This window comes from Schistocerca americana, unplaced genomic scaffold, assembly GCF_021461395.2.
Source record: "Schistocerca americana isolate TAMUIC-IGC-003095 unplaced genomic scaffold, iqSchAmer2.1 HiC_scaffold_644, whole genome shotgun sequence".
NCBI classification, from domain to species: domain Eukaryota; kingdom Metazoa; phylum Arthropoda; class Insecta; order Orthoptera; family Acrididae; genus Schistocerca; species Schistocerca americana.
The window spans coordinates 16,074-36,125 of record NW_025726395.1 but is presented as its reverse complement, the minus strand read 5'-3'; the positions used below and the strand labels follow the sequence as shown (position 1 = coordinate 36,125).

General features: G+C 50.1%; 35 non-coding genes across 35 annotated transcripts; all 35 read left to right on the top strand.

Annotated features, from left to right (window-relative positions):
- The first annotated feature begins 220 nt into the window (after window positions 1–220).
- Window positions 221–302, top strand: Trnas-uga. The gene has a single exon. It is a non-coding gene; the product is annotated as a tRNA-Ser (tRNA).
- A 558-nt stretch (window positions 303–860) lies between these two features.
- On the top strand, window positions 861–933 carry Trnaf-gaa. Its single transcript has one exon. It is a non-coding gene; the product is annotated as a tRNA-Phe (tRNA).
- Window positions 934–1,461: 528 nt separating this feature from the next.
- Window positions 1,462–1,534, top strand: Trnak-uuu. The gene has a single exon. It is a non-coding gene; the product is annotated as a tRNA-Lys (tRNA).
- A 138-nt stretch (window positions 1,535–1,672) lies between these two features.
- Trnas-cga lies at window positions 1,673–1,754 on the top strand. The gene has a single exon. It is a non-coding gene; the product is annotated as a tRNA-Ser (tRNA).
- A 691-nt stretch (window positions 1,755–2,445) lies between these two features.
- Window positions 2,446–2,527, top strand: Trnas-uga. The gene has a single exon. It is a non-coding gene; the product is annotated as a tRNA-Ser (tRNA).
- A 558-nt stretch (window positions 2,528–3,085) lies between these two features.
- Window positions 3,086–3,158, top strand: Trnaf-gaa. Its single transcript has one exon. It is a non-coding gene; the product is annotated as a tRNA-Phe (tRNA).
- Window positions 3,159–3,686: 528 nt separating this feature from the next.
- On the top strand, window positions 3,687–3,759 carry Trnak-uuu. The gene has a single exon. It is a non-coding gene; the product is annotated as a tRNA-Lys (tRNA).
- A 138-nt stretch (window positions 3,760–3,897) lies between these two features.
- Window positions 3,898–3,979, top strand: Trnas-cga. The gene has a single exon. It is a non-coding gene; the product is annotated as a tRNA-Ser (tRNA).
- A 691-nt stretch (window positions 3,980–4,670) lies between these two features.
- Trnas-uga lies at window positions 4,671–4,752 on the top strand. The gene has a single exon. It is a non-coding gene; the product is annotated as a tRNA-Ser (tRNA).
- A 558-nt stretch (window positions 4,753–5,310) lies between these two features.
- Trnaf-gaa lies at window positions 5,311–5,383 on the top strand. The gene has a single exon. It is a non-coding gene; the product is annotated as a tRNA-Phe (tRNA).
- A 528-nt stretch (window positions 5,384–5,911) lies between these two features.
- On the top strand, window positions 5,912–5,984 carry Trnak-uuu. The gene has a single exon. It is a non-coding gene; the product is annotated as a tRNA-Lys (tRNA).
- Window positions 5,985–6,122: 138 nt separating this feature from the next.
- On the top strand, window positions 6,123–6,204 carry Trnas-cga. The gene has a single exon. It is a non-coding gene; the product is annotated as a tRNA-Ser (tRNA).
- Window positions 6,205–6,895: 691 nt separating this feature from the next.
- Trnas-uga lies at window positions 6,896–6,977 on the top strand. The gene has a single exon. It is a non-coding gene; the product is annotated as a tRNA-Ser (tRNA).
- Window positions 6,978–8,323: 1,346 nt separating this feature from the next.
- On the top strand, window positions 8,324–8,396 carry Trnak-uuu. The gene has a single exon. It is a non-coding gene; the product is annotated as a tRNA-Lys (tRNA).
- Window positions 8,397–8,534: 138 nt separating this feature from the next.
- On the top strand, window positions 8,535–8,616 carry Trnas-cga. The gene has a single exon. It is a non-coding gene; the product is annotated as a tRNA-Ser (tRNA).
- A 691-nt stretch (window positions 8,617–9,307) lies between these two features.
- Window positions 9,308–9,389, top strand: Trnas-uga. Its single transcript has one exon. It is a non-coding gene; the product is annotated as a tRNA-Ser (tRNA).
- A 558-nt stretch (window positions 9,390–9,947) lies between these two features.
- Window positions 9,948–10,020, top strand: Trnaf-gaa. The gene has a single exon. It is a non-coding gene; the product is annotated as a tRNA-Phe (tRNA).
- Window positions 10,021–10,548: 528 nt separating this feature from the next.
- On the top strand, window positions 10,549–10,621 carry Trnak-uuu. The gene has a single exon. It is a non-coding gene; the product is annotated as a tRNA-Lys (tRNA).
- A 138-nt stretch (window positions 10,622–10,759) lies between these two features.
- Trnas-cga lies at window positions 10,760–10,841 on the top strand. The gene has a single exon. It is a non-coding gene; the product is annotated as a tRNA-Ser (tRNA).
- Window positions 10,842–11,532: 691 nt separating this feature from the next.
- Trnas-uga lies at window positions 11,533–11,614 on the top strand. The gene has a single exon. It is a non-coding gene; the product is annotated as a tRNA-Ser (tRNA).
- Window positions 11,615–12,172: 558 nt separating this feature from the next.
- On the top strand, window positions 12,173–12,245 carry Trnaf-gaa. The gene has a single exon. It is a non-coding gene; the product is annotated as a tRNA-Phe (tRNA).
- Window positions 12,246–12,773: 528 nt separating this feature from the next.
- Window positions 12,774–12,846, top strand: Trnak-uuu. Its single transcript has one exon. It is a non-coding gene; the product is annotated as a tRNA-Lys (tRNA).
- Window positions 12,847–12,984: 138 nt separating this feature from the next.
- Window positions 12,985–13,066, top strand: Trnas-cga. Its single transcript has one exon. It is a non-coding gene; the product is annotated as a tRNA-Ser (tRNA).
- A 691-nt stretch (window positions 13,067–13,757) lies between these two features.
- Trnas-uga lies at window positions 13,758–13,839 on the top strand. Its single transcript has one exon. It is a non-coding gene; the product is annotated as a tRNA-Ser (tRNA).
- A 558-nt stretch (window positions 13,840–14,397) lies between these two features.
- On the top strand, window positions 14,398–14,470 carry Trnaf-gaa. Its single transcript has one exon. It is a non-coding gene; the product is annotated as a tRNA-Phe (tRNA).
- A 528-nt stretch (window positions 14,471–14,998) lies between these two features.
- Window positions 14,999–15,071, top strand: Trnak-uuu. Its single transcript has one exon. It is a non-coding gene; the product is annotated as a tRNA-Lys (tRNA).
- Window positions 15,072–15,209: 138 nt separating this feature from the next.
- Window positions 15,210–15,291, top strand: Trnas-cga. The gene has a single exon. It is a non-coding gene; the product is annotated as a tRNA-Ser (tRNA).
- A 691-nt stretch (window positions 15,292–15,982) lies between these two features.
- Trnas-uga lies at window positions 15,983–16,064 on the top strand. Its single transcript has one exon. It is a non-coding gene; the product is annotated as a tRNA-Ser (tRNA).
- Window positions 16,065–16,622: 558 nt separating this feature from the next.
- Trnaf-gaa lies at window positions 16,623–16,695 on the top strand. The gene has a single exon. It is a non-coding gene; the product is annotated as a tRNA-Phe (tRNA).
- A 528-nt stretch (window positions 16,696–17,223) lies between these two features.
- Trnak-uuu lies at window positions 17,224–17,296 on the top strand. Its single transcript has one exon. It is a non-coding gene; the product is annotated as a tRNA-Lys (tRNA).
- Window positions 17,297–17,434: 138 nt separating this feature from the next.
- Trnas-cga lies at window positions 17,435–17,516 on the top strand. Its single transcript has one exon. It is a non-coding gene; the product is annotated as a tRNA-Ser (tRNA).
- A 691-nt stretch (window positions 17,517–18,207) lies between these two features.
- Trnas-uga lies at window positions 18,208–18,289 on the top strand. Its single transcript has one exon. It is a non-coding gene; the product is annotated as a tRNA-Ser (tRNA).
- Window positions 18,290–18,847: 558 nt separating this feature from the next.
- Window positions 18,848–18,920, top strand: Trnaf-gaa. Its single transcript has one exon. It is a non-coding gene; the product is annotated as a tRNA-Phe (tRNA).
- A 528-nt stretch (window positions 18,921–19,448) lies between these two features.
- Window positions 19,449–19,521, top strand: Trnak-uuu. Its single transcript has one exon. It is a non-coding gene; the product is annotated as a tRNA-Lys (tRNA).
- Window positions 19,522–19,659: 138 nt separating this feature from the next.
- Trnas-cga lies at window positions 19,660–19,741 on the top strand. Its single transcript has one exon. It is a non-coding gene; the product is annotated as a tRNA-Ser (tRNA).
- Window positions 19,742–20,052: the final 311 nt, after the last annotated feature.

Sequence of the window (20,052 nt, the reverse complement as noted above, 5' to 3'; positions counted from 1 at the left end):
ACGATAATGCTCGTGCGTGGGCCCGCATAGCTGAGTCGGTAGAGCGTTAGGCTTTCAAACAAAGGGTCCTGGGTTCAAGTCCCTGTCTGGGCGAAAATTAATACACTTTCGTAACGGCTAATGGAAACCCTACGGAAAAGAGTGAGGCCACGCCGTTTTCTGCCATCAGATTGCTTGTAAAGGTGGCGGTTTCACTTGTCGGGAGTCGCTTCTGCCACCGGCAGTCGTGGCCGAGTGGTTAAGGCGTCTGACTTGAAATCAGATTCCCTCTGGGAGCGTAGGTTCGAGTCCTGCCGACTGCGAAAATTTTCTCGCTCTCAAAAGATGGACGTTTCAGCTGCATCCTAGCAGTTGCGTCACTACTAAACACGTGGGTCACCAGCAATGTGCAGTACTATTTGATCCAGGGCGCAGCGTTACAGTCGCGTCCAGAAGCCGCAGCTCATCTCCTCGTCTCACAGTCCATTTTAGCTTGCAGACGATGACGTGTAGCAATTTATGAGCTAACGCAAGTCGAATGTTTTACCGTGTGTATCTGCTAGAAACTGCCTCTCATACGGTGGAGAGGCTCACTCCTTCTTGTGTCGTTCTCTGCACATGAGTTGCCCCTGGCATCGATATAGCACGGGTTTTCTAGCGTCAGCGCGGCGTCACGTGAAGTCAGCGAAGTGAATATTACACGAATCGAGTCGACATGTTTGCTTGTTACGATGATGGAAGCAGAAGAAATGTGTGTGGGACTTCACTGCATCGGCTGCTCGCCTTTCAGCGTCCCTGTGTCTTATCAGACGAAGGTGACTGTGAAATTGGCAACGAGGCAGAGTTTGACGAACACATGCAAACAGCACCGTTCAACGTCAGCCGAAATAGCTCAGTTGGGAGAGCGTTAGACTGAAGATCTAAAGGTCCCTGGTTCGATCCCGGGTTTCGGCAGGTACTCGTTTTGATGCGACGCCAATGGAATTGCTCTGCGTTGGTGATAATGCAACTACCGCTGACAACAACAATGACTCTCTCCTGTAGGTGTTCTGGTTGTCTAGTGCATGCCATAAGAGGAACTCACTAGACAACTGACTCCCTTAGAAGCAAAAGAATCAAAAAAGTCCTACCGACTGCGTTCCTTTTTCTGTGTCAGGTGGTGAAGAACGTCTTCAACGGAACCGTGAAATGAGCGAAAACGTGGGAAACATTGCATTCGAAATGCTTGCGAATTTTCCAATTGCCCAGTGAGTGTCGACAAAACATGTAAATTCGCTGCTCCAACGTATGAGACGTAACGACTCCTGCAATTTGTTGTTGCATCGTGTGTCAGCAGTCTTCGGTAGTGTGTTACGAGCTTATCGCGATAAGTTTGCAGACAGCATTTAGGCGACGTTTTATTAGTAACGGCCCCATGCAGCGATTGCACAGCAGTAAAGGACGTGAGTTGTGCATCGTGGGAGGTTTCACAGCGTCGCGTGAGCCCGGATAGCTCAGTCGGTAGAGCATTAGGCTTTTAACCTAAGGGTCCAGGGTTCAAGTCCCTGTCCGGGCGGAAATTTTAATACTTTGGTAGCGATTCGTCTGGTAGCGGTGGAAACGCTACGGAAAATAATGCAGCTACGCCTGTTTCTGACACCACAGTGCTTTAAACAGTAGCAGTTGCATGTGTCGGGACAACACCGCGCTACCGGCAGTCGTGGCCGAGTGGTTAAGGCGTCTGACTCGAAATCAGATTCCCTCTGGGAGCGTAGGTTCGAATCCTACCGGCTGCGTGCGATTTTGCGTAAAGAGGAGCAAAAATTTTCGCACACCTGTGACATGCGTGGGCGAATGCGGGTGCAAACCAGTGACGCCATTCTCAACAAGACGAAAGTTTCCGTTTAAGAATACTGAGTTTCGCGACGACCGCTGCTTACTGTGGCCATCGGTTCACCTCGCGCTGATGCTGGGACTGCAGAAAGCCGTCGCTGAGATCGTGAGTACACAGATGTGCTCGAAAGTGTTGGACAGAGCGAACATTCATTTCTTTTTAAGAATCGCAATTCAATCATTCGAGCGCGGCTAAGGCAGTGGTGCAGCGTTTCTTTTCATAAGATCTCGCAGTTGCTTGGAGGTATGCCCATCGTTTTAAGACGACAGAAAACTAGCGTCAGCGGTGCGTCAGTGGGAAGTCGGTGAAGTCGCCATTGGAGCCATAAGCCAGTAATTACAACATGCGAATCACTCGCACACCACGCAGCTGTACGATAATGCTCGTGCGTGGGCCCGCATAGCTGAGTCGGTAGAGCGTTAGGCTTTCAAACAAAGGGTCCTGGGTTCAAGTCCCTGTCTGGGCGAAAATTAATACACTTTCGTAACGGCTAATGGAAACCCTACGGAAAAGAGTGAGGCCACGCCGTTTTCTGCCATCAGATTGCTTGTAAAGGTGGCGGTTTCACTTGTCGGGAGTCGCTTCTGCCACCGGCAGTCGTGGCCGAGTGGTTAAGGCGTCTGACTTGAAATCAGATTCCCTCTGGGAGCGTAGGTTCGAGTCCTGCCGACTGCGAAAATTTTCTCGCTCTCAAAAGATGGACGTTTCAGCTGCATCCTAGCAGTTGCGTCACTACTAAACACGTGGGTCACCAGCAATGTGCAGTACTATTTGATCCAGGGCGCAGCGTTACAGTCGCGTCCAGAAGCCGCAGCTCATCTCCTCGTCTCACAGTCCATTTTAGCTTGCAGACGATGACGTGTAGCAATTTATGAGCTAACGCAAGTCGAATGTTTTACCGTGTGTATCTGCTAGAAACTGCCTCTCATACGGTGGAGAGGCTCACTCCTTCTTGTGTCGTTCTCTGCACATGAGTTGCCCCTGGCATCGATATAGCACGGGTTTTCTAGCGTCAGCGCGGCGTCACGTGAAGTCAGCGAAGTGAATATTACACGAATCGAGTCGACATGTTTGCTTGTTACGATGATGGAAGCAGAAGAAATGTGTGTGGGACTTCACTGCATCGGCTGCTCGCCTTTCAGCGTCCCTGTGTCTTATCAGACGAAGGTGACTGTGAAATTGGCAACGAGGCAGAGTTTGACGAACACATGCAAACAGCACCGTTCAACGTCAGCCGAAATAGCTCAGTTGGGAGAGCGTTAGACTGAAGATCTAAAGGTCCCTGGTTCGATCCCGGGTTTCGGCAGGTACTCGTTTTGATGCGACGCCAATGGAATTGCTCTGCGTTGGTGATAATGCAACTACCGCTGACAACAACAATGACTCTCTCCTGTAGGTGTTCTGGTTGTCTAGTGCATGCCATAAGAGGAACTCACTAGACAACTGACTCCCTTAGAAGCAAAAGAATCAAAAAAGTCCTACCGACTGCGTTCCTTTTTCTGTGTCAGGTGGTGAAGAACGTCTTCAACGGAACCGTGAAATGAGCGAAAACGTGGGAAACATTGCATTCGAAATGCTTGCGAATTTTCCAATTGCCCAGTGAGTGTCGACAAAACATGTAAATTCGCTGCTCCAACGTATGAGACGTAACGACTCCTGCAATTTGTTGTTGCATCGTGTGTCAGCAGTCTTCGGTAGTGTGTTACGAGCTTATCGCGATAAGTTTGCAGACAGCATTTAGGCGACGTTTTATTAGTAACGGCCCCATGCAGCGATTGCACAGCAGTAAAGGACGTGAGTTGTGCATCGTGGGAGGTTTCACAGCGTCGCGTGAGCCCGGATAGCTCAGTCGGTAGAGCATTAGGCTTTTAACCTAAGGGTCCAGGGTTCAAGTCCCTGTCCGGGCGGAAATTTTAATACTTTGGTAGCGATTCGTCTGGTAGCGGTGGAAACGCTACGGAAAATAATGCAGCTACGCCTGTTTCTGACACCACAGTGCTTTAAACAGTAGCAGTTGCATGTGTCGGGACAACACCGCGCTACCGGCAGTCGTGGCCGAGTGGTTAAGGCGTCTGACTCGAAATCAGATTCCCTCTGGGAGCGTAGGTTCGAATCCTACCGGCTGCGTGCGATTTTGCGTAAAGAGGAGCAAAAATTTTCGCACACCTGTGACATGCGTGGGCGAATGCGGGTGCAAACCAGTGACGCCATTCTCAACAAGACGAAAGTTTCCGTTTAAGAATACTGAGTTTCGCGACGACCGCTGCTTACTGTGGCCATCGGTTCACCTCGCGCTGATGCTGGGACTGCAGAAAGCCGTCGCTGAGATCGTGAGTACACAGATGTGCTCGAAAGTGTTGGACAGAGCGAACATTCATTTCTTTTTAAGAATCGCAATTCAATCATTCGAGCGCGGCTAAGGCAGTGGTGCAGCGTTTCTTTTCATAAGATCTCGCAGTTGCTTGGAGGTATGCCCATCGTTTTAAGACGACAGAAAACTAGCGTCAGCGGTGCGTCAGTGGGAAGTCGGTGAAGTCGCCATTGGAGCCATAAGCCAGTAATTACAACATGCGAATCACTCGCACACCACGCAGCTGTACGATAATGCTCGTGCGTGGGCCCGCATAGCTGAGTCGGTAGAGCGTTAGGCTTTCAAACAAAGGGTCCTGGGTTCAAGTCCCTGTCTGGGCGAAAATTAATACACTTTCGTAACGGCTAATGGAAACCCTACGGAAAAGAGTGAGGCCACGCCGTTTTCTGCCATCAGATTGCTTGTAAAGGTGGCGGTTTCACTTGTCGGGAGTCGCTTCTGCCACCGGCAGTCGTGGCCGAGTGGTTAAGGCGTCTGACTTGAAATCAGATTCCCTCTGGGAGCGTAGGTTCGAGTCCTGCCGACTGCGAAAATTTTCTCGCTCTCAAAAGATGGACGTTTCAGCTGCATCCTAGCAGTTGCGTCACTACTAAACACGTGGGTCACCAGCAATGTGCAGTACTATTTGATCCAGGGCGCAGCGTTACAGTCGCGTCCAGAAGCCGCAGCTCATCTCCTCGTCTCACAGTCCATTTTAGCTTGCAGACGATGACGTGTAGCAATTTATGAGCTAACGCAAGTCGAATGTTTTACCGTGTGTATCTGCTAGAAACTGCCTCTCATACGGTGGAGAGGCTCACTCCTTCTTGTGTCGTTCTCTGCACATGAGTTGCCCCTGGCATCGATATAGCACGGGTTTTCTAGCGTCAGCGCGGCGTCACGTGAAGTCAGCGAAGTGAATATTACACGAATCGAGTCGACATGTTTGCTTGTTACGATGATGGAAGCAGAAGAAATGTGTGTGGGACTTCACTGCATCGGCTGCTCGCCTTTCAGCGTCCCTGTGTCTTATCAGACGAAGGTGACTGTGAAATTGGCAACGAGGCAGAGTTTGACGAACACATGCAAACAGCACCGTTCAACGTCAGCCGAAATAGCTCAGTTGGGAGAGCGTTAGACTGAAGATCTAAAGGTCCCTGGTTCGATCCCGGGTTTCGGCAGGTACTCGTTTTGATGCGACGCCAATGGAATTGCTCTGCGTTGGTGATAATGCAACTACCGCTGACAACAACAATGACTCTCTCCTGTAGGTGTTCTGGTTGTCTAGTGCATGCCATAAGAGGAACTCACTAGACAACTGACTCCCTTAGAAGCAAAAGAATCAAAAAAGTCCTACCGACTGCGTTCCTTTTTCTGTGTCAGGTGGTGAAGAACGTCTTCAACGGAACCGTGAAATGAGCGAAAACGTGGGAAACATTGCATTCGAAATGCTTGCGAATTTTCCAATTGCCCAGTGAGTGTCGACAAAACATGTAAATTCGCTGCTCCAACGTATGAGACGTAACGACTCCTGCAATTTGTTGTTGCATCGTGTGTCAGCAGTCTTCGGTAGTGTGTTACGAGCTTATCGCGATAAGTTTGCAGACAGCATTTAGGCGACGTTTTATTAGTAACGGCCCCATGCAGCGATTGCACAGCAGTAAAGGACGTGAGTTGTGCATCGTGGGAGGTTTCACAGCGTCGCGTGAGCCCGGATAGCTCAGTCGGTAGAGCATTAGGCTTTTAACCTAAGGGTCCAGGGTTCAAGTCCCTGTCCGGGCGGAAATTTTAATACTTTGGTAGCGATTCGTCTGGTAGCGGTGGAAACGCTACGGAAAATAATGCAGCTACGCCTGTTTCTGACACCACAGTGCTTTAAACAGTAGCAGTTGCATGTGTCGGGACAACACCGCGCTACCGGCAGTCGTGGCCGAGTGGTTAAGGCGTCTGACTCGAAATCAGATTCCCTCTGGGAGCGTAGGTTCGAATCCTACCGGCTGCGTGCGATTTTGCGTAAAGAGGAGCAAAAATTTTCGCACACCTGTGACATGCGTGGGCGAATGCGGGTGCAAACCAGTGACGCCATTCTCAACAAGACGAAAGTTTCCGTTTAAGAATACTGAGTTTCGCGACGACCGCTGCTTACTGTGGCCATCGGTTCACCTCGCGCTGATGCTGGGACTGCAGAAAGCCGTCGCTGAGATCGTGAGTACACAGATGTGCTCGAAAGTGTTGGACAGAGCGAACATTCATTTCTTTTTAAGAATCGCAATTCAATCATTCGAGCGCGGCTAAGGCAGTGGTGCAGCGTTTCTTTTCATAAGATCTCGCAGTTGCTTGGAGGTATGCCCATCGTTTTAAGACGACAGAAAACTAGCGTCAGCGGTGCGTCAGTGGGAAGTCGGTGAAGTCGCCATTGGAGCCATAAGCCAGTAATTACAACATGCGAATCACTCGCACACCACGCAGCTGTACGATAATGCTCGTGCGTGGGCCCGCATAGCTGAGTCGGTAGAGCGTTAGGCTTTCAAACAAAGGGTCCTGGGTTCAAGTCCCTGTCTGGGCGAAAATTAATACACTTTCGTAACGGCTAATGGAAACCCTACGGAAAAGAGTGAGGCCACGCCGTTTTCTGCCATCAGATTGCTTGTAAAGGTGGCGGTTTCACTTGTCGGGAGTCGCTTCTGCCACCGGCAGTCGTGGCCGAGTGGTTAAGGCGTCTGACTTGAAATCAGATTCCCTCTGGGAGCGTAGGTTCGAGTCCTGCCGACTGCGAAAATTTTCTCGCTCTCAAAAGATGGACGTTTCAGCTGCATCCTAGCAGTTGCGTCACTACTAAACACGTGGGTCACCAGCAATGTGCAGTACTATTTGATCCAGGGCGCAGCGTTACAGTCGCGTCCAGAAGCCGCAGCTCATCTCCTCGTCTCACAGTCCATTTTAGCTTGCAGACGATGACGTGTAGCAATTTATGAGCTAACGCAAGTCGAATGTTTTACCGTGTGTATCTGCTAGAAACTGCCTCTCATACGGTGGAGAGGCTCACTCCTTCTTGTGTCGTTCTCTGCACATGAGTTGCCCCTGGCATCGATATAGCACGGGTTTTCTAGCGTCAGCGCGGCGTCACGTGAAGTCAGCGAAGTGAATATTACACGAATCGAGTCGACATGTTTGCTTGTTACGATGATGGAAGCAGAAGAAATGTGTGTGGGACTTCACTGCATCGGCTGCTCGCCTTTCAGCGTCCCTGTGTCTTATCAGACGAAGGTGACTGTGAAATTGGCAACGAGGCAGAGTTTGACGAACACATGCAAACAGCACCGTTCAACGTCAGCCGAAATAGCTGCCGGCACGGTAGCTCAGCGTGTTCGGTGAGAGGGTTAGTTGCCCTCTGTAATAAAAAAACTGAGTTAATCGGTCAACAACGAACTTAAACGGATGTCGTACGACGTCCGCCCCGAGCAGATGCAACGAACGAAAGTGAACAAAATGAGATTAAAAAAAAAAAAAAAAAAAAAAAAAAAAAATAGCTCAGTTGGGAGAGCGTTAGACTGAAGATCTAAAGGTCGCTGGTTCGATCCCGGGTTTCGGCAGGTACTCGTTTTGATGCGACGCCAATGGAATTGCTCTGCGTTGGTGATAATGCAACTACCGCTGACAACAACAATGACTCTCTCCTGTAGGTGTTCTGGTTGTCTAGTGCATGCCATAAGAGGAACTCACTAGACAACTGACTCCCTTAGAAGCAAAAGAATCAAAAAAGTCCTACCGACTGCGTTCCTTTTTCTGTGTCAGGTGGTGAAGAACGTCTTCAACGGAACCGTGAAATGAGCGAAAACGTGGGAAACATTGCATTCGAAATGCTTGCGAATTTTCCAATTGCCCAGTGAGTGTCGACAAAACATGTAAATTCGCTGCTCCAACGTATGAGACGTAACGACTCCTGCAATTTGTTGTTGCATCGTGTGTCAGCAGTCTTCGGTAGTGTGTTACGAGCTTATCGCGATAAGTTTGCAGACAGCATTTAGGCGACGTTTTATTAGTAACGGCCCCATGCAGCGATTGCACAGCAGTAAAGGACGTGAGTTGTGCATCGTGGGAGGTTTCACAGCGTCGCGTGAGCCCGGATAGCTCAGTCGGTAGAGCATTAGGCTTTTAACCTAAGGGTCCAGGGTTCAAGTCCCTGTCCGGGCGGAAATTTTAATACTTTGGTAGCGATTCGTCTGGTAGCGGTGGAAACGCTACGGAAAATAATGCAGCTACGCCTGTTTCTGACACCACAGTGCTTTAAACAGTAGCAGTTGCATGTGTCGGGACAACACCGCGCTACCGGCAGTCGTGGCCGAGTGGTTAAGGCGTCTGACTCGAAATCAGATTCCCTCTGGGAGCGTAGGTTCGAATCCTACCGGCTGCGTGCGATTTTGCGTAAAGAGGAGCAAAAATTTTCGCACACCTGTGACATGCGTGGGCGAATGCGGGTGCAAACCAGTGACGCCATTCTCAACAAGACGAAAGTTTCCGTTTAAGAATACTGAGTTTCGCGACGACCGCTGCTTACTGTGGCCATCGGTTCACCTCGCGCTGATGCTGGGACTGCAGAAAGCCGTCGCTGAGATCGTGAGTACACAGATGTGCTCGAAAGTGTTGGACAGAGCGAACATTCATTTCTTTTTAAGAATCGCAATTCAATCATTCGAGCGCGGCTAAGGCAGTGGTGCAGCGTTTCTTTTCATAAGATCTCGCAGTTGCTTGGAGGTATGCCCATCGTTTTAAGACGACAGAAAACTAGCGTCAGCGGTGCGTCAGTGGGAAGTCGGTGAAGTCGCCATTGGAGCCATAAGCCAGTAATTACAACATGCGAATCACTCGCACACCACGCAGCTGTACGATAATGCTCGTGCGTGGGCCCGCATAGCTGAGTCGGTAGAGCGTTAGGCTTTCAAACAAAGGGTCCTGGGTTCAAGTCCCTGTCTGGGCGAAAATTAATACACTTTCGTAACGGCTAATGGAAACCCTACGGAAAAGAGTGAGGCCACGCCGTTTTCTGCCATCAGATTGCTTGTAAAGGTGGCGGTTTCACTTGTCGGGAGTCGCTTCTGCCACCGGCAGTCGTGGCCGAGTGGTTAAGGCGTCTGACTTGAAATCAGATTCCCTCTGGGAGCGTAGGTTCGAGTCCTGCCGACTGCGAAAATTTTCTCGCTCTCAAAAGATGGACGTTTCAGCTGCATCCTAGCAGTTGCGTCACTACTAAACACGTGGGTCACCAGCAATGTGCAGTACTATTTGATCCAGGGCGCAGCGTTACAGTCGCGTCCAGAAGCCGCAGCTCATCTCCTCGTCTCACAGTCCATTTTAGCTTGCAGACGATGACGTGTAGCAATTTATGAGCTAACGCAAGTCGAATGTTTTACCGTGTGTATCTGCTAGAAACTGCCTCTCATACGGTGGAGAGGCTCACTCCTTCTTGTGTCGTTCTCTGCACATGAGTTGCCCCTGGCATCGATATAGCACGGGTTTTCTAGCGTCAGCGCGGCGTCACGTGAAGTCAGCGAAGTGAATATTACACGAATCGAGTCGACATGTTTGCTTGTTACGATGATGGAAGCAGAAGAAATGTGTGTGGGACTTCACTGCATCGGCTGCTCGCCTTTCAGCGTCCCTGTGTCTTATCAGACGAAGGTGACTGTGAAATTGGCAACGAGGCAGAGTTTGACGAACACATGCAAACAGCACCGTTCAACGTCAGCCGAAATAGCTCAGTTGGGAGAGCGTTAGACTGAAGATCTAAAGGTCGCTGGCTCGATCCCGGGTTTCGGCAGGTACTCGTTTTGATGCGACGCCAATGGAATTGCTCTGCGTTGGTGATAATGCAACTACCGCTGACAACAACAATGACTCTCTCCTGTAGGTGTTCTGGTTGTCTAGTGCATGCCATAAGAGGAACTCACTAGACAACTGACTCCCTTAGAAGCAAAAGAATCAAAAAAGTCCTACCGACTGCGTTCCTTTTTCTGTGTCAGGTGGTGAAGAACGTCTTCAACGGAACCGTGAAATGAGCGAAAACGTGGGAAACATTGCATTCGAAATGCTTGCGAATTTTCCAATTGCCCAGTGAGTGTCGACAAAACATGTAAATTCGCTGCTCCAACGTATGAGACGTAACGACTCCTGCAATTTGTTGTTGCATCGTGTGTCAGCAGTCTTCGGTAGTGTGTTACGAGCTTATCGCGATAAGTTTGCAGACAGCATTTAGGCGACGTTTTATTAGTAACGGCCCCATGCAGCGATTGCACAGCAGTAAAGGACGTGAGTTGTGCATCGTGGGAGGTTTCACAGCGTCGCGTGAGCCCGGATAGCTCAGTCGGTAGAGCATTAGGCTTTTAACCTAAGGGTCCAGGGTTCAAGTCCCTGTCCGGGCGGAAATTTTAATACTTTGGTAGCGATTCGTCTGGTAGCGGTGGAAACGCTACGGAAAATAATGCAGCTACGCCTGTTTCTGACACCACAGTGCTTTAAACAGTAGCAGTTGCATGTGTCGGGACAACACCGCGCTACCGGCAGTCGTGGCCGAGTGGTTAAGGCGTCTGACTCGAAATCAGATTCCCTCTGGGAGCGTAGGTTCGAATCCTACCGGCTGCGTGCGATTTTGCGTAAAGAGGAGCAAAAATTTTCGCACACCTGTGACATGCGTGGGCGAATGCGGGTGCAAACCAGTGACGCCATTCTCAACAAGACGAAAGTTTCCGTTTAAGAATACTGAGTTTCGCGACGACCGCTGCTTACTGTGGCCATCGGTTCACCTCGCGCTGATGCTGGGACTGCAGAAAGCCGTCGCTGAGATCGTGAGTACACAGATGTGCTCGAAAGTGTTGGACAGAGCGAACATTCATTTCTTTTTAAGAATCGCAATTCAATCATTCGAGCGCGGCTAAGGCAGTGGTGCAGCGTTTCTTTTCATAAGATCTCGCAGTTGCTTGGAGGTATGCCCATCGTTTTAAGACGACAGAAAACTAGCGTCAGCGGTGCGTCAGTGGGAAGTCGGTGAAGTCGCCATTGGAGCCATAAGCCAGTAATTACAACATGCGAATCACTCGCACACCACGCAGCTGTACGATAATGCTCGTGCGTGGGCCCGCATAGCTGAGTCGGTAGAGCGTTAGGCTTTCAAACAAAGGGTCCTGGGTTCAAGTCCCTGTCTGGGCGAAAATTAATACACTTTCGTAACGGCTAATGGAAACCCTACGGAAAAGAGTGAGGCCACGCCGTTTTCTGCCATCAGATTGCTTGTAAAGGTGGCGGTTTCACTTGTCGGGAGTCGCTTCTGCCACCGGCAGTCGTGGCCGAGTGGTTAAGGCGTCTGACTTGAAATCAGATTCCCTCTGGGAGCGTAGGTTCGAGTCCTGCCGACTGCGAAAATTTTCTCGCTCTCAAAAGATGGACGTTTCAGCTGCATCCTAGCAGTTGCGTCACTACTAAACACGTGGGTCACCAGCAATGTGCAGTACTATTTGATCCAGGGCGCAGCGTTACAGTCGCGTCCAGAAGCCGCAGCTCATCTCCTCGTCTCACAGTCCATTTTAGCTTGCAGACGATGACGTGTAGCAATTTATGAGCTAACGCAAGTCGAATGTTTTACCGTGTGTATCTGCTAGAAACTGCCTCTCATACGGTGGAGAGGCTCACTCCTTCTTGTGTCGTTCTCTGCACATGAGTTGCCCCTGGCATCGATATAGCACGGGTTTTCTAGCGTCAGCGCGGCGTCACGTGAAGTCAGCGAAGTGAATATTACACGAATCGAGTCGACATGTTTGCTTGTTACGATGATGGAAGCAGAAGAAATGTGTGTGGGACTTCACTGCATCGGCTGCTCGCCTTTCAGCGTCCCTGTGTCTTATCAGACGAAGGTGACTGTGAAATTGGCAACGAGGCAGAGTTTGACGAACACATGCAAACAGCACCGTTCAACGTCAGCCGAAATAGCTCAGTTGGGAGAGCGTTAGACTGAAGATCTAAAGGTCCCTGGTTCGATCCCGGGTTTCGGCAGGTACTCGTTTTGATGCGACGCCAATGGAATTGCTCTGCGTTGGTGATAATGCAACTACCGCTGACAACAACAATGACTCTCTCCTGTAGGTGTTCTGGTTGTCTAGTGCATGCCATAAGAGGAACTCACTAGACAACTGACTCCCTTAGAAGCAAAAGAATCAAAAAAGTCCTACCGACTGCGTTCCTTTTTCTGTGTCAGGTGGTGAAGAACGTCTTCAACGGAACCGTGAAATGAGCGAAAACGTGGGAAACATTGCATTCGAAATGCTTGCGAATTTTCCAATTGCCCAGTGAGTGTCGACAAAACATGTAAATTCGCTGCTCCAACGTATGAGACGTAACGACTCCTGCAATTTGTTGTTGCATCGTGTGTCAGCAGTCTTCGGTAGTGTGTTACGAGCTTATCGCGATAAGTTTGCAGACAGCATTTAGGCGACGTTTTATTAGTAACGGCCCCATGCAGCGATTGCACAGCAGTAAAGGACGTGAGTTGTGCATCGTGGGAGGTTTCACAGCGTCGCGTGAGCCCGGATAGCTCAGTCGGTAGAGCATTAGGCTTTTAACCTAAGGGTCCAGGGTTCAAGTCCCTGTCCGGGCGGAAATTTTAATACTTTGGTAGCGATTCGTCTGGTAGCGGTGGAAACGCTACGGAAAATAATGCAGCTACGCCTGTTTCTGACACCACAGTGCTTTAAACAGTAGCAGTTGCATGTGTCGGGACAACACCGCGCTACCGGCAGTCGTGGCCGAGTGGTTAAGGCGTCTGACTCGAAATCAGATTCCCTCTGGGAGCGTAGGTTCGAATCCTACCGGCTGCGTGCGATTTTGCGTAAAGAGGAGCAAAAATTTTCGCACACCTGTGACATGCGTGGGCGAATGCGGGTGCAAACCAGTGACGCCATTCTCAACAAGACGAAAGTTTCCGTTTAAGAATACTGAGTTTCGCGACGACCGCTGCTTACTGTGGCCATCGGTTCACCTCGCGCTGATGCTGGGACTGCAGAAAGCCGTCGCTGAGATCGTGAGTACACAGATGTGCTCGAAAGTGTTGGACAGAGCGAACATTCATTTCTTTTTAAGAATCGCAATTCAATCATTCGAGCGCGGCTAAGGCAGTGGTGCAGCGTTTCTTTTCATAAGATCTCGCAGTTGCTTGGAGGTATGCCCATCGTTTTAAGACGACAGAAAACTAGCGTCAGCGGTGCGTCAGTGGGAAGTCGGTGAAGTCGCCATTGGAGCCATAAGCCAGTAATTACAACATGCGAATCACTCGCACACCACGCAGCTGTACGATAATGCTCGTGCGTGGGCCCGCATAGCTGAGTCGGTAGAGCGTTAGGCTTTCAAACAAAGGGTCCTGGGTTCAAGTCCCTGTCTGGGCGAAAATTAATACACTTTCGTAACGGCTAATGGAAACCCTACGGAAAAGAGTGAGGCCACGCCGTTTTCTGCCATCAGATTGCTTGTAAAGGTGGCGGTTTCACTTGTCGGGAGTCGCTTCTGCCACCGGCAGTCGTGGCCGAGTGGTTAAGGCGTCTGACTTGAAATCAGATTCCCTCTGGGAGCGTAGGTTCGAGTCCTGCCGACTGCGAAAATTTTCTCGCTCTCAAAAGATGGACGTTTCAGCTGCATCCTAGCAGTTGCGTCACTACTAAACACGTGGGTCACCAGCAATGTGCAGTACTATTTGATCCAGGGCGCAGCGTTACAGTCGCGTCCAGAAGCCGCAGCTCATCTCCTCGTCTCACAGTCCATTTTAGCTTGCAGACGATGACGTGTAGCAATTTATGAGCTAACGCAAGTCGAATGTTTTACCGTGTGTATCTGCTAGAAACTGCCTCTCATACGGTGGAGAGGCTCACTCCTTCTTGTGTCGTTCTCTGCACATGAGTTGCCCCTGGCATCGATATAGCACGGGTTTTCTAGCGTCAGCGCGGCGTCACGTGAAGTCAGCGAAGTGAATATTACACGAATCGAGTCGACATGTTTGCTTGTTACGATGATGGAAGCAGAAGAAATGTGTGTGGGACTTCACTGCATCGGCTGCTCGCCTTTCAGCGTCCCTGTGTCTTATCAGACGAAGGTGACTGTGAAATTGGCAACGAGGCAGAGTTTGACGAACACATGCAAACAGCACCGTTCAACGTCAGCCGAAATAGCTCAGTTGGGAGAGCGTTAGACTGAAGATCTAAAGGTCCCTGGTTCGATCCCGGGTTTCGGCAGGTACTCGTTTTGATGCGACGCCAATGGAATTGCTCTGCGTTGGTGATAATGCAACTACCGCTGACAACAACAATGACTCTCTCCTGTAGGTGTTCTGGTTGTCTAGTGCATGCCATAAGAGGAACTCACTAGACAACTGACTCCCTTAGAAGCAAAAGAATCAAAAAAGTCCTACCGACTGCGTTCCTTTTTCTGTGTCAGGTGGTGAAGAACGTCTTCAACGGAACCGTGAAATGAGCGAAAACGTGGGAAACATTGCATTCGAAATGCTTGCGAATTTTCCAATTGCCCAGTGAGTGTCGACAAAACATGTAAATTCGCTGCTCCAACGTATGAGACGTAACGACTCCTGCAATTTGTTGTTGCATCGTGTGTCAGCAGTCTTCGGTAGTGTGTTACGAGCTTATCGCGATAAGTTTGCAGACAGCATTTAGGCGACGTTTTATTAGTAACGGCCCCATGCAGCGATTGCACAGCAGTAAAGGACGTGAGTTGTGCATCGTGGGAGGTTTCACAGCGTCGCGTGAGCCCGGATAGCTCAGTCGGTAGAGCATTAGGCTTTTAACCTAAGGGTCCAGGGTTCAAGTCCCTGTCCGGGCGGAAATTTTAATACTTTGGTAGCGATTCGTCTGGTAGCGGTGGAAACGCTACGGAAAATAATGCAGCTACGCCTGTTTCTGACACCACAGTGCTTTAAACAGTAGCAGTTGCATGTGTCGGGACAACACCGCGCTACCGGCAGTCGTGGCCGAGTGGTTAAGGCGTCTGACTCGAAATCAGATTCCCTCTGGGAGCGTAGGTTCGAATCCTACCGGCTGCGTGCGATTTTGCGTAAAGAGGAGCAAAAATTTTCGCACACCTGTGACATGCGTGGGCGAATGCGGGTGCAAACCAGTGACGCCATTCTCAACAAGACGAAAGTTTCCGTTTAAGAATACTGAGTTTCGCGACGACCGCTGCTTACTGTGGCCATCGGTTCACCTCGCGCTGATGCTGGGACTGCAGAAAGCCGTCGCTGAGATCGTGAGTACACAGATGTGCTCGAAAGTGTTGGACAGAGCGAACATTCATTTCTTTTTAAGAATCGCAATTCAATCATTCGAGCGCGGCTAAGGCAGTGGTGCAGCGTTTCTTTTCATAAGATCTCGCAGTTGCTTGGAGGTATGCCCATCGTTTTAAGACGACAGAAAACTAGCGTCAGCGGTGCGTCAGTGGGAAGTCGGTGAAGTCGCCATTGGAGCCATAAGCCAGTAATTACAACATGCGAATCACTCGCACACCACGCAGCTGTACGATAATGCTCGTGCGTGGGCCCGCATAGCTGAGTCGGTAGAGCGTTAGGCTTTCAAACAAAGGGTCCTGGGTTCAAGTCCCTGTCTGGGCGAAAATTAATACACTTTCGTAACGGCTAATGGAAACCCTACGGAAAAGAGTGAGGCCACGCCGTTTTCTGCCATCAGATTGCTTGTAAAGGTGGCGGTTTCACTTGTCGGGAGTCGCTTCTGCCACCGGCAGTCGTGGCCGAGTGGTTAAGGCGTCTGACTTGAAATCAGATTCCCTCTGGGAGCGTAGGTTCGAGTCCTGCCGACTGCGAAAATTTTCTCGCTCTCAAAAGATGGACGTTTCAGCTGCATCCTAGCAGTTGCGTCACTACTAAACACGTGGGTCACCAGCAATGTGCAGTACTATTTGATCCAGGGCGCAGCGTTACAGTCGCGTCCAGAAGCCGCAGCTCATCTCCTCGTCTCACAGTCCATTTTAGCTTGCAGACGATGACGTGTAGCAATTTATGAGCTAACGCAAGTCGAATGTTTTACCGTGTGTATCTGCTAGAAACTGCCTCTCATACGGTGGAGAGGCTCACTCCTTCTTGTGTCGTTCTCTGCACATGAGTTGCCCCTGGCATCGATATAGCACGGGTTTTCTAGCGCCAGCGCGGCGTCACGTGAAGTCAGCGAAGTGAATATTACACGAATCGAGTCGACATGTTTGCTTGTTACGATGATGGAAGCAGAAGAAATGTGTGTGGGACTTCACTGCATCGGCTGCTCGCCTTTCAGCGTCCCTGTGTCTTATCAGACGAAGGTGACTGTGAAATTGGCAACGAGGCAGAGTTTGACGAACACATGCAAACAGCACCGTTCAACGTCAGCCGAAATAGCTCAGTTGGGAGAGCGTTAGACTGAAGATCTAAAGGTCCCTGGTTCGATCCCGGGTTTCGGCAGGTACTCGTTTTGATGCGACGCCAATGGAATTGCTCTGCGTTGGTGATAATGCAACTACCGCTGACAACAACAATGACTCTCTCCTGTAGGTGTTCTGGTTGTCTAGTGCATGCCATAAGAGGAACTCACTAGACAACTGACTCCCTTAGAAGCAAAAGAATCAAAAAAGTCCTACCGACTGCGTTCCTTTTTCTGTGTCAGGTGGTGAAGAACGTCTTCAACGGAACCGTGAAATGAGCGAAAACGTGGGAAACATTGCATTCGAAATGCTTGCGAATTTTCCAATTGCCCAGTGAGTGTCGACAAAACATGTAAATTCGCTGCTCCAACGTATGAGACGTAACGACTCCTGCAATTTGTTGTTGCATCGTGTGTCAGCAGTCTTCGGTAGTGTGTTACGAGCTTATCGCGATAAGTTTGCAGACAGCATTTAGGCGACGTTTTATTAGTAACGGCCCCATGCAGCGATTGCACAGCAGTAAAGGACGTGAGTTGTGCATCGTGGGAGGTTTCACAGCGTCGCGTGAGCCCGGATAGCTCAGTCGGTAGAGCATTAGGCTTTTAACCTAAGGGTCCAGGGTTCAAGTCCCTGTCCGGGCGGAAATTTTAATACTTTGGTAGCGATTCGTCTGGTAGCGGTGGAAACGCTACGGAAAATAATGCAGCTACGCCTGTTTCTGACACCACAGTGCTTTAAACAGTAGCAGTTGCATGTGTCGGGACAACACCGCGCTACCGGCAGTCGTGGCCGAGTGGTTAAGGCGTCTGACTCGAAATCAGATTCCCTCTGGGAGCGTAGGTTCGAATCCTACCGGCTGCGTGCGATTTTGCGTAAAGAGGAGCAAAAATTTTCGCACACCTGTGACATGCGTGGGCGAATGCGGGTGCAAACCAGTGACGCCATTCTCAACAAGACGAAAGTTTCCGTTTAAGAATACTGAGTTTCGCGACGACCGCTGCTTACTGTGGCCATCGGTTCACCTCGCGCTGATGCTGGGACTGCAGAAAGCCGTCGCTGAGATCGTGAGTACACAGATGTGCTCGAAAGTGTTGGACAGAGCGAACATTCATTTCTTTTTAAGAATCGCAATTCAATCATTCGAGCGCGGCTAAGGCAGTGGTGCAGCGTTTCTTTTCATAAGATCTCGCAGTTGCTTGGAGGTATGCCCATCGTTTTAAGACGACAGAAAACTAGCGTCAGCGGTGCGTCAGTGGGAAGTCGGTGAAGTCGCCATTGGAGCCATAAGCCAGTAATTACAACATGCGAATCACTCGCACACCACGCAGCTGTACGATAATGCTCGTGCGTGGGCCCGCATAGCTGAGTCGGTAGAGCGTTAGGCTTTCAAACAAAGGGTCCTGGGTTCAAGTCCCTGTCTGGGCGAAAATTAATACACTTTCGTAACGGCTAATGGAAACCCTACGGAAAAGAGTGAGGCCACGCCGTTTTCTGCCATCAGATTGCTTGTAAAGGTGGCGGTTTCACTTGTCGGGAGTCGCTTCTGCCACCGGCAGTCGTGGCCGAGTGGTTAAGGCGTCTGACTTGAAATCAGATTCCCTCTGGGAGCGTAGGTTCGAGTCCTGCCGACTGCGAAAATTTTCTCGCTCTCAAAAGATGGACGTTTCAGCTGCATCCTAGCAGTTGCGTCACTACTAAACACGTGGGTCACCAGCAATGTGCAGTACTATTTGATCCAGGGCGCAGCGTTACAGTCGCGTCCAGAAGCCGCAGCTCATCTCCTCGTCTCACAGTCCATTTTAGCTTGCAGACGATGACGTGTAGCAATTTATGAGCTAACGCAAGTCGAATGTTTTACCGTGTGTATCTGCTAGAAACTGCCTCTCATACGGTGGAGAGGCTCACTCCTTCTTGTGTCGTTCTCTGCACATGAGTTGCCCCTGGCATCGATATAGCACGGGTTTTCTAGCGCCAGCGCGGCGTCACGTGAAGTCAGCGAAGTGAATATTACACGAATCGAGTCGACATGTTTGCTTGTTACGATGATGGAAGCAGAAGAAATGTGTGTGGGACTTCACTGCATCGGCTGCTCGCCTTTCAGCGTCCCTGTGTCTTATCAGACGAAGGTGACTGTGAAATTGGCAACGAGGCAGAGTTTGACGAACACATGCAAACAGCACCGTTCAACGTCAGCCGAAATAGCTCAGTTGGGAGAGCGTTAGACTGAAGATCTAAAGGTCCCTGGTTCGATCCCGGGTTTCGGCAGGTACTCGTTTTGATGCGACGCCAATGGAATTGCTCTGCGTTGGTGATAATGCAACTACCGCTGACAACAACAATGACTCTCTCCTGTAGGTGTTCTGGTTGTCTAGTGCATGCCATAAGAGGAACTCACTAGACAACTGACTCCCTTAGAAGCAAAAGAATCAAAAAAGTCCTACCGACTGCGTTCCTTTTTCTGTGTCAGGTGGTGAAGAACGTCTTCAACGGAACCGTGAAATGAGCGAAAACGTGGGAAACATTGCATTCGAAATGCTTGCGAATTTTCCAATTGCCCAGTGAGTGTCGACAAAACATGTAAATTCGCTGCTCCAACGTATGAGACGTAACGACTCCTGCAATTTGTTGTTGCATCGTGTGTCAGCAGTCTTCGGTAGTGTGTTACGAGCTTATCGCGATAAGTTTGCAGACAGCATTTAGGCGACGTTTTATTAGTAACGGCCCCATGCAGCGATTGCACAGCAGTAAAGGACGTGAGTTGTGCATCGTGGGAGGTTTCACAGCGTCGCGTGAGCCCGGATAGCTCAGTCGGTAGAGCATTAGGCTTTTAACCTAAGGGTCTAGGGTTCAAGTCCCTGTCCGGGCGGAAATTTTAATACTTTGGTAGCGATTCGTCTGGTAGCGGTGGAAACGCTACGGAAAATAATGCAGCTACGCCTGTTTCTGACACCACAGTGCTTTAAACAGTAGCAGTTGCATGTGTCGGGACAACACCGCGCTACCGGCAGTCGTGGCCGAGTGGTTAAGGCGTCTGACTCGAAATCAGATTCCCTCTGGGAGCGTAGGTTCGAATCCTACCGGCTGCGCGCGATTTTGCGTAAAGAGGAGCAAAAATTTTCGCACACCTGTGACATGCGTGGGCGAATGCGGGTGCAAACCAGTGACGCCATTCTCAACAAGACGAAAGTTTCCGTTTAAGAATACTGAGTTTCGCGACGACCGCTGCTTACTGTGGCCATCGGTTCACCTCGCGCTGATGCTGGGACTGCAGAAAGCCGTCGCTGAGATCGTGAGTACACAGATGTGCTCGAAAGTGTTGGACAGAGCGAACATTCATTTCTTTTTAAGAATCGCAATTCAATCATTCGAGCGCGGCTAAGGCAGTGGTGCAGCGTTT